This window comes from Rousettus aegyptiacus, unplaced genomic scaffold, assembly GCF_014176215.1.
Source record: "Rousettus aegyptiacus isolate mRouAeg1 unplaced genomic scaffold, mRouAeg1.p scaffold_m13_p_15, whole genome shotgun sequence".
Taxonomy (NCBI): domain Eukaryota; kingdom Metazoa; phylum Chordata; class Mammalia; order Chiroptera; family Pteropodidae; genus Rousettus; species Rousettus aegyptiacus.
Genome location: NW_023416290.1, coordinates 12,075,494 through 12,086,937, shown reverse-complemented (window position 1 = coordinate 12,086,937; position 11,444 = coordinate 12,075,494).

The window sequence follows — 11,444 nt, the reverse complement described above, 5'->3', positions numbered from 1 at the left end:
ATTGTTATTATCAGTTAGACTGATAAACTAGACTTTGGGAAATTTCATCCCAGGAAGTACCCTGATATGGATAAGATAGAACTAGGAGATAACCAAACCCTATGACAGAAAATAGAGTTTTCCTAAAATGGGATAGGGATTTTATAATAGCAGTTCTTGCAGGAGAGACCCTTTCTTGGAGGAAGGAAGGGTGTGAGGTGAACTTTAAGAAGTATGCAATAGTAATGACTGATAAAGAACTAGAACTTTTTCCTGTTTGATTTTGGGAATAGTCATCTTTAGTCTCTTGTTTTAAGGGTTTTGGTTTGTTTGTTTTTTTTCTACAATGAAATATTTTCTACCTACCCAGAGCCTTCAGTGTGCCCTCACCCATCCATTGAAGCCAACATTGTAGTGTAAGCATTACACAGGCAAGACATGCTCTGGTAGGCTAAGAGAGGTCGCCCAAGAAGAGATGGAGGTCCCAGTATTTGGAAGGGAAAGCATACCTACCAGAAACCGGTGTGATAAAAATGGTAAAGGCTCAAGGGAATATGAGCAAAGCCCTGACAACGTTTGCTATAATTTACAACATGTGTTCTTTCTGCATTAATGATGTTAACTTTTGTCCTATTTATTGAATATGTTTTCCCAAGATCTCTGTTGGATTTTTAAGTTGGTTATGTAATTTTCTCATGTACAGATGTTTTCAATGTCTGTGTAGAAGAATTTTAATAATGATTTCTCTGCATAAAAGGGACAACATCTATCTTGCTTATCAGTACCTACCAAAAAGCCTAACACATATTAGAAGTTAATTAATATTGGAATTATATTGGATATATAGTTTTGTATATTCAGTATTTTCCAGTTTGGGAAATTGCTTTTTAAATCCTATTATGTTTCTCACATTTTCAAACATTGCTCATGAAAGTTCTCTTGTAGAAAGATACAAGAGAATATCACTCTACATTAAAAATGTGAAAAATCTAGGTAAGATACAAAATCATAGACTCTCATAAAGTCACCAGTAGGCTGAAATCACAACGTCAACTGTTACGAGAGCAAAAACCGTCTGAAGGGGAAGAAATACATCTGCGCACAGGATCGTGCTCTGAAACTAAGGAAAACTCTGCTATGACTGGTTGAGACTGAATCAGGGCTCTTCTCCAAGATGCCCGCTACGGGCCTCACATGAGCTACAAGTAAAGTCAGTTTCCCACTGAAGAAAGAGCAAGAACATGAAATAAGCCCCCCTTTGCGCGGCAGGATGACACTGTCTGCTGGAAGCTAAGGGCAGAGTGAGAGTGCCGAGAAAATCACAACCACACCAAGCGCGATGCAGCAGTAGCCTACCGATGAAGGAGAGGAATGGCCGTGCCAGGCTACAGGTAACAATAGCAACAGCATACCGCCAGCCCGACTCGAGGGCAACTCAACTCCAACACCACACTAAAACCTTGAGAGAAGACGAGGCTTGCCCATTTCCAGTCAAGGGGAACATTTAGCTCACTCTTCACTGTTCTCTATGCAGTACCTATCATAAAAAATTGTGAGATACATATAAGGTCAAGGGTGAAAAAAATCAGTGCATCGTCAGAAGATAAAGCAAATAACAGAGCCAAACCCAGGGATGCCCAAGATGTTGGCACCATCATTTGGGACTATTGTGTACCTATGATTAATATATTAAAGAAGCAAAAGGAAAATATGGACGACAAGTATAAGCGCATGGGGAATTCAGCAGGGAGATGGAAATGATAATTAAAAGTCAAAAGAAAATTCTAGAAACAAAATCATCCCAAAAGAGAACTTTGACATACATAAAACAAAAACTAATAGAACTTAAAGAGAAAGAGACAAATCTATCACTAAAATTAGAAATTTCAACACTTTTCTCTCAGTAATCAATAAATAAAGCAAGTAGACAGAAAAATCAGTAAAGATATCAGAAATCTGAACACTACCAAATAAACTGACCTAAATGACATAGAACACTCTATTCATCCCAAACAACAGGTATACATCCTGTTTAAGGGCACGTGAAACATTTATCTAGACAGATAGTGTTCTCAGATAAAAACAAATCTCAATAATATAAAAGAGGTGAAATCATAACAGATATATTCTCTGCCCACAATAGAATTCATTAGAAATCTATAACTGAGAGATATCTGAGAAATCTCTCATATATTTAAAAAGTAAACAATATATGTCTAAATGATCAACACATTCAAGAACAAAGGGAAACTGTAAAATATTTTGATGTGAATGTGAGGAAAGTATAACATATCAATATTTATTGGATGCAGCTAAAATTCTGCTTAGAAAATACTGGAACAAAAAAAAAAAGAAAAATGAAATCAATGATTTTTGCTTCTACCCTAAGAAATTAGAAAAGAAAAAGAATTAAACATACAGCAAGTAGATAAAAAATTATAAATATGAGTTCCAATGAAATGGGAAACTAAAAAAAATAATAAAGATCAATGCTAGTTCTTTGAAAAGATCGATAAAATTGATACATATCTAGCTAAACTGATCCTAAAGAAAGACTATTAGAAAGTCAGGGAGATTGAGGGATTGGAGTAGGGAGAAAACATGAATTATCAATATCAGAAATAAAAAGAAAGACATAGATATGTACATTTAAAGGATATGTATATCCTACATTTAAAGGATAAGGAATATCACAAATGATGTTACACCAATGAGTTTGATAACTTAGATGAAATGGACAAGTTTCTAAAAATATACAAATTAGAAAAACTTGTTCAATGAGAAATAAATAACCTGAATAATGCTCTATCTATTAAAGAAATTGGATAAGTTGTTCCAAACTTTCCCACAAAGAAAATCTCAGGACAAGCTGACTTCACTGATGAATTCTACAAATTATTTAAGGAAGAAATAATGCCAATTGCACGGAACCTTTACAGAAACTACATGAGAAGAAAATACTTTCCAAATCAATTTATAAAGGCTTTATTATTTTTATTTCAAAACCAAATAAACATAGTAAAAGAAACAAAGCTCAGATAAAAATCTCTCATAAACATAGACTCAAAAATGCTTAATAAAACATTAGCAGATTAATTTAGTAATATAAAGATAATATATTACAACCAAATGGGATTTATCCTGGAACTAAAGTTCATTTAACATTTGAAAATCAATCAGTATAATTCACTATAGAAAGACTAAAATCAAAAAAAGCATAATGATTATCTCAATAGCCGCAGAAAAACTATTTGACCAAATTTAACAGCTATTCATGTAAAGCCTCTTAGCAAACTTGTCATGGAGGAGAACTTTTTCAATTTGATAAAGAGCATAGATATGGACTGAATTATGCCTCTCCCTCGAAAAAGAGATATTTTGAAATCTTAACCTCCAAAACTTTAGAATGTAACATGGTTGGAAATAGGGTCTTTACACATGTAGTAAAGTTCAGATAAGGTCTTCTGGATGGTCCCTAATCCAGTATAACTGATAAGCTTATAAAATGGGAAAATTTAGACGTAAAGAAAGAGATGTACGGAGAGAAGACTGTGAGGAGAGACACAAGAAAAACGCCATGTGAAGGTGGACGATTGAAGAAATGTACTTACAAGCCAAAAAATGCCAAAGATTGCTGGAAAATCCTCAGAGGCTAGAAGAGGGGTATGAATCAGATGCTCATTCAAAGCTCTCAGAAGGAACCAACATTGCCTACATTTTGATTTCAAACTTCAGAGCAGTGAGACAATAAATTTATGTTATTTTGAGCCACACAGTTTGTGGTACTTTGGTATGGCAGCCCTAGGAAATTAAAAAGGCAGCTATTAAAAAAACGAACCAACCAAACAAACAAAACTACCACCGACATCATACTTGTGGTGAAAAACTGAATACTTCCCTACAAAGATCGGAAGCAAGGCAAAGATAAAACTTGTACTCAACGTTAAAATGGAGGTCTTGGATAGTGCAATTAGGGAGGAAAAATAAATAAAACACATAGAGAATGGAATTGAAGAAATAAAGCTGTCTTTCTTTGCACATAACTAAATCATCTATAGAAACTAACCCAAAGAATTTACAAAAAATAAAAATAAACAAACAAACCTACTAGCTCTAATAAGTAAATTTAACAAGGTTGCACAAGGTCAACAAACAAACATAAATTGTATTTCAATACACTAGCAGTAAAAAATTGGAAATTGAAAAAACACCATTTCCAATAGCATCAAAAAACATGAAATAATTAGTAATAAATCTAGCAGAAAATGTTCAAAGTTGTATGCCAAAATAATAAAACATTATTGAGGAAAACTAAAGATCTAAACAATGGAGAAATATACTATACTTATCAAATGTTGCTAAGACATAAGTTTTCCCGTGGACTTGCTTATTTTAAAATTTATGTGTAAAAGCAAAAAGATAAAACTATTTTGAAAAAGATCAAAGAAGTTAGAAGATTGATATCACCTGATTTCAAAATTACTATAAAGCTACAATAAGAAAACCAGTGTGATATTGGTGCAAGGATAAGCATGTGGTTCAATGAAATAGAATATAGAGTTGAAAAATTGACTCGCATATAATTTATCAAGTGATTTTTGCCAAAGTTAAAAAATAATTTAATGGAGAAAAAAGATTCTTTTTCAACAAATAGTTCTGAAATAACTGTACATTATATTTAAAAAATAAATAAAACTTTAACTCTTCCATTACATCATACATAAAAATTAACTCAATGTGAACTGTAGGCTAAATGAAAATTTTAAAACTATAAAGTTTCTCAAAAAAAAATACATAAATCTGTGACTTCGGTATAGGAAAGAATCCTTGGATGAGATACAAGTTAATTTCAAACTTGATACCAAAAGCACGAATCACAAAAGGAAATATTAATAAATTGGACTTAATTAAAATTAAAAACTTTTGTTCTTTTAAAACATTCTTAAGTAACAGAAAAGACAAGCCACAGACTGGGAGAACCTATCTGCAAAATAACTGATAAACGCTTTGTGTCTAGATTATATGAAGAACTGTTACAACTTAATAAAAAGAAAACGAGCAACTGAATCTTTAAAAATGGTAGCAAATTAAGATGGCGGCAGCCTAAAAGGATGCTGACTCACCCACTTCCATGAGCAAAATTAAATACACATTTACATAGGTAGCGGTTACTCCTATGAGACAACCAAGCACTGAATGAACAGCTTCTGGCAACAAACAAGAGAAAGAGGCCGAGTAGGGAAGGCTGGGAAGCCAAGGCCTCACCCCCAACACTGCAGAAACTTTCCAGGCCCAAGAAGCAGTGAGCCCCATTGCTTTCTTTCCCTCCACTCAAACAGGGTGGGTGGGAGCTCTACTGGGAGAGGAAGGTGACTTTGGCCTACCTGAAAGATCACTGCAGCGGTTTCCCAGCTTCTTCACCTGGAGCCTTGCCTCCAAAAAAAGGGAGCAGTCTACAGCCATGCCACCCTGAATGGGCCCCAGCTCACGTGATGTCAGAAGCTAGGCAGGGTAAGGCCTGGTTAGTACTTGGATGGGAGACCACATAGGAATACCAAGTGCTGTAGGCATTAAACAAACAAACAAACAAATAAGAATGAATGAATGAATAAATAGATAAATAAAGCAAAGGGAGCAAACAGGAACAGTAAGGCTTTTCCATACCCACCTGCCTCCTTGCCTGGAGCTTCCCCTGGTCGGGTAGGCAGCCCAGTGCCTGAGGGCCTGGAAGTGCCTGCTCAGGGCTTAACCACACCCACCTGGCCTCCCTGCCAATAGCTGCTCAGGTCCGGCAGGCTAGTGCCCCAAGTTCCTTAAGTGCCTGCTCACCTCTGAGCAACTGGCCCTGAATACCTGGCACATAAAGCCGGCCCAAGGGTCTCTTCTACTCAGGACCACATTCAGTACAATAAGCCGGAGAGAGATTGCAGAGAGAAGACCAGAGAGCCACAGGAGCTCTCCAGAGACTCTGGAAACTCTCCAGGGTTGGAGGGTGGCGAGCTCCATTGTTTACATCCGCCTCCACCTCCAGAGAGGGGGCAGGAGTTCAATCCAGTTTCTCTGGCCTACCTGCAGGGTCTCTACAACATGTTCCTGGACATACTGCCTGAGCCCCTTTTGACCTGAATGAAGGGAACAGGCATCATCAACAGGACATTACTTACAGGCACCTGGTCTCCTCACCTACAGCTGCTCCGGCACAGTAGGCCAGTGCCCCAAATGCCTTAAGCTCCTAATAACCCGCCAACACCACCCCGCAAACAGTCTACACAAGGCCCGTTTCTATATACAGCCACTTTTCCAAGACTGGAAGAGATAGCTATTTTCCCTAATTCTTATAAACAAACAAAATCAAACAAATTGAAAAGATAGAATATCTCTCGAAGGAAAAAACAAAAAAAAAAAACCAGAAAAAAATCCTAAGGAAATGGAAATAAGTAATTTGCCTGATAAAGATTTAAAAAAATAGTCATAAAGAGCCTCACCAAACCTGAGAGTAGAATAGAGAAACTCAGAGAGAACTTCAGCAAGGAGAAACTATAAGAAAAAAGCAAGCAGACTTGAAGAATACAATAATTAAAATTAAAACACATTAGAAGGAACCAACAGCAGGTTACCTAACAGAATGAATCAGCAATCTAGAAGATAGACTAGTGAAAATGGACCAATCACAACAGCAGAAAGAAATAAGAAATAAGAATTAAAAAAAAAAAAAGAAAAAAGATAATTTAAGGGACCTCTGGAATAACAACAAGTGCTCAAATATTTACTTTATAGGGAGCTTAGAAGGAGAAATAAGAGAGAAAGGGTCAGAACCTTTATTTAAAGAAATAATGGCTGAAAACTTTCCTAACCTGGAAAACAGGCATCCAGGTCCAAGAAGCACAGAGAGTTCCAAACAAGGTGAACCCAAAGACATATTGTAGTTAAAATCCCAAAAGTTAAAGATATAGGGACAATCTTGAAGAACACAAGAGAAAAATGAATTACATACAAAGGCAACTGTGTACAACTGTGAGCTGATTTTTCTCCAGCAACTTACAGGCCAGAGGGGAGTGGCAGGGCATCTTTAAAGTGCTGAGAGAAAAGAACCTACAACCTAGAATAATTTAACCAGCAAGATGATCATTCAGAATTGGAAGAGAGATAGAGAGCTTCCCTGACAAGTAAAACTTAAAGGACTTCATCGCCATTAAACTATCTTTACAAATGTTAAATGGTCTTCTTTAAGTAGAAAAGGAAAAGCCATAACCCAAAATAAGAAAATACAAGAAAGGGAAAAACTGACAGGTAAATCCAAATACTCATTAGATAAAGCAAATCAGATATTAAAAATATACTATCAAGGTTAAAAGAAAAAAATTATCAAGCTCAATTCAAACGACAATAAATAGTTTGAAGATATGCAACACAAAAAGATCTAAAATATGACATCAATAACATGAAGCATGAAGGGAGAAGTAAAAATGTAGTCCTTGTAGAATATATTCAAACTTAAATGCCTGTCAGCTTAAAACAGGCTGCTATAAATAAAGAATGATATACATAAAACTCATGTTTACCACAAACCAAAAACTTACAAACAAATACCAAGAACAAATAGAAAGGAACCTAAATAAAACACTAAAGAAAAACAGCAAACCACAAGGGAAGAGATCAAGAGAAGAAGAAAAGAACAGGGGCCAGCTATAAAAAAACAAACAAACAAACAAACAAAAAACAACCTTAAAGCAATGAACAAAATGACAATAAGTACATACTTAACAATAATTACTTTAAAGATAAATGGTTTAAATGCTCCAATAAAAAGACATAGGGTGGATGAGCGTGTTAAAAAAACATGACCCATCTACTTGCTGCTTACAAGAAACTCACTTCAAATCAAAAAAATACATAGATGGAGAGAAGGGGCGAGTTTATCCTGGCAACGTGATTTATAGGGAACACCTGGTTTCGCTTGGGGGCGAAGTGGGCCAGGGTCAGAGTAGCTGAGGTCAGTCACACAGTTGCTACATGCCTAGATTACTGACCCCTGATAAAACGTTGGACACCAAGGCTTGAGTGAGCTTCCCTCGCCGGCAAGGTTTTTCACATGTCATACGTCATTATGCTAGAATTAAGCATATTTCCGTGTGACTCCCCCAGGAGGGACGATCTGGATGCTTGCACACCATTTCTCCTGGACTTACCCCACTCATCTTTTCCCATTGCTGATTTTAATATGTCGTCTTTAACTGTAATAAATTGTAACCATGAATAAAACAGCTTTTTTGAGTCCTGTGAGTCTTTCTTGCAAAATGCTGAGCCTGAGAGTGGTATCGGGAACCCCTGGTACTATAAGACACTACTACACCCCAACTTGAAGAGCTAAAATTAAAAGATTGACATGCCAATTGCCAGTTGACAATTTGGCCCGCATTGAAATCATCTGGAATTTTCAGACGTCGTTGGTGGGAACCCAAAATGACACACACAGCTTCTTTGAAAACAGTTTGGCAGTTTCTTGAAGAGTTGAATGCTCTTATCATACCCAGCAGTTCTACTCCTAGATATTTAACAGAGAAAAAAAATATATAACCACATGAAGACAAGCATGCCAATGTTTTTAGCAGTTTCATCCATAATGGCTAAAAACTTCAACTGTTCAATGCCTGGTGGATGAATAAATAAATTGTGGAACATTTACACAATAGAACAGACTACAGCAATAAAAAGCAACAAATACCTAATACATGCAACAAAATGGATGGATCTCAAACCTTATTCTATTATATGAAAGGAGCAAGACACAGAAAAATTACCTGTGTGTCTAAAACAATGTATTTAATAAATGCCTAATAATTTGAAAAGAAAATATCTCCTAAAGTATATATGATAGTCCACCATAAAAATCCATTAATGGGAAAAGTACAGCTTTGATAAGGCCATTTTGAGGATTAGCTGGTCTTGCTGGTGTCTCCGGCCACGTGCAGAACGCTGGGTGGGGGTCAGGGGTGCTGAATCCCCTCTACAGCGGGTCTCGAGGTTCTGGGATGACGTCACTGGGTGTCCACGATTGATAGACGAGCCTTCAGCAGGCTTCGCTCTTGCGCTCTGTGCAAAGATTAACCACTATTTTTCACCTCAATCCTCTCATCGGTGTCTCTCAATCATCACTGAGGCTTCCTTCCACTTAGGTGTGCGATGAAAGGTCTGAAAGCCTGGAGACCACCCTTATTCCAGCTTCATACCTGCCGTGATTTCTCACCTACTGAGAACTGTTCCAGCAGCTGGCTTCCTTCTGCTCTTTTTATCTCTCTTGTTTGCTTTACAAATTAGAGAGAAAAATTCTTTCCCTGTTTTTTATTTCTGTCATGGGACTGGAGGCTGAGAGGAAGCTGGTTTTCAAAGGCATCTTTCTAGATGCCCAGGAAACAGAAACTCTAAGGTAACTGTTGAATTTGCCTTTAAGATTAAGTACATCTGGGATTGTACCTGCTGAGTTTCTAGGCTGTAAATAAATGCTAAACGAGGGGTTATTTCACCGGGATTTTAAATACAGGCTCATTTGCTTCTGTGAATTTCTAAGTGAGACACATTTTTGGAATGACGGGTAAAGAGAGACTCCAAACCCTGTATTCTAAGCAAATGGTATAGCCTCTCAAGGCCATCCACCATCTGCCAGCCAAGTGTCTAAATTGCTACAGCTCAAATCCCACTCCAGTAAACAACATTAACCAAAAGGTTCACTTTGCTGAATCATTTTCAAGTCCTGAAAAGTGGTCCACACTGGCATCCAGAGTGGCATAAGGGGAAACATCATTTCAGAAAATGGATGACCTGAGTACAGAAAAGTGTGAGGGTTAAAAGTAAAATCCTAGTAGATTCTGTTTGTTGGGAGCTTATACCTTCCTGGTCCTGGGCTTAGCACTTTACCTGTATCGTCTTGTTGAATTCTTAGAACAATTCTTTGAGGTATAACATAACCTAGTTTTGTAGATGACAAAAGAGAGGCTTTGAGAACTTCTATGACTTAGCTAAACTCACGCAGATGGTAAATGGCAGAACCAGGATTCAAGCCCTGTCCTGCCAAAAACTCAAAACTATGCTCTGAACCGGTGGTCTCCCAAATCACAATCGCACAACTGTACCTCCTTAGTTACACACGCATCCCCAGGGAGCGTGTAAGAAACAGAAACTATTGGCTTTCCTCTGAGATATTCTGATTTAGAGGGTCTCAGATGTGAGCCAAGGAATTCTGACAGGAGCCACAGCTTAGCTCTTGCTCTGTAACAACCCTTGGATTCCAGATGTGTATGTGAAGATTGTAGAACTATTCTCCAGATCGTGGCTGCGGGGATTGGAGTTAAAGACGTAGGCTTTCGTCAGTTGAGTAAGCTGCTTAATGATGCACCTCAGCGTCATATATCTGAGATGAGTTTCCTAATACCCACCTTCTACTGTCTTCTCGGGTTGTAATGAAGATCAGAAAAGATAGCATGGCAAGGAGAGCATTGAAAATGGTGGAATGCTATACACAGGCATCACACATTTATTATCGTAGCATTCTATTTCTCATTCTCTGGGTGAAATGGACTTTGGTGCTCTAATCTAGAACAATTTAGATCCTGTCTTTACCATTTTTTGTGCAAATCTCACCCCCACACCCAGACCCAGCACCTTCATCCCCAGTAACTAACACCTGTGGCCCTTCTGAGGGCTGCCTTGGGGCAACTGAGGCTGCTTTGTCTTTGGAGGTTTGCTTGTGCTGAGGGGGGCCCTTGCTGGCTCAGGTCGATCAATTCTGACACACAACCTGTGCTGCAGAATCGAGACTCTAGCATTTAACCTGAAATGATGGTACCCTGGTGTGGCTTTTCTCTTTTCTGTCCAACTTTGTTCGATTTCCTGCCGGTATCTCTGGGAAGCTCTTCCTCAATAAAGTACTTGCAAAGGTTCCCAGGGGAAGCTAATCTCCACATTTTTGCCCCAAAGTCTGACGGCAGTGCCTTGCTATTGAGGACCCACCCACATAGGCACGCTCATCACTTCCCCTTTGCTTTCCTTCTCCCCGAGCCCAGCATCATTTTCTAGTTTGTGGTTGTAATGGAGTTCTAGACTCTCAACCTGATCTTCAAGCTTTTTTTTTTTTTCCTGCCTTTCAGTTGATGAAAAGGCCCTAAGCACTGGGAAGCTAGGGGCAAAGGGAGGCCAAGAACAGACTGTAGACCATTGGCCGGGGAACTGCCGCCTCTCTTCCCTGAGGCCAGAATGAAGTAGTTGCTCAATAAGGGAAAAGGAGAGAAATTGATGGGAGGGATACTAGTCAATATTTTCAAAATATTATTATAGCACAATACTCGGTATCACAATTGCTTTTTGGGTTTTGTTTATTGTTAGTTGGCCTTTTACTCGTTGATTCTCACTGGCTGACATTTTGGGAATGAAGAATCTTCAAAAACCACTTCCGATATGAATTACTGTTG